We start from the raw sequence: 231 nt of genomic DNA on the forward strand, positions 1-231 counted from the left end.
TCAGATTAGAAACATGATCATAAGTTAATATGAGTAAAGATGATATTGTGATGAAGTTGTTGTGATGTGTGGAACCTGTGATTCTCTCTCTCTCTCTCTCTCTCTCTCTCTCTCTCTCTCTCTCTCTCTCTCTCTCTCTCTCTCTCTCTCCCTCTCTCTCTCCCTCCCTCTCTCTCCCTCCCTCCGGGTCACAGACTCTCTGCAGCGGCGGCAGCAGAAACTAGATCCAAA

This window comes from Hippoglossus stenolepis, chromosome 20, assembly GCF_022539355.2.
Source record: "Hippoglossus stenolepis isolate QCI-W04-F060 chromosome 20, HSTE1.2, whole genome shotgun sequence".
In the NCBI taxonomy this organism is placed as follows: domain Eukaryota; kingdom Metazoa; phylum Chordata; class Actinopteri; order Pleuronectiformes; family Pleuronectidae; genus Hippoglossus; species Hippoglossus stenolepis.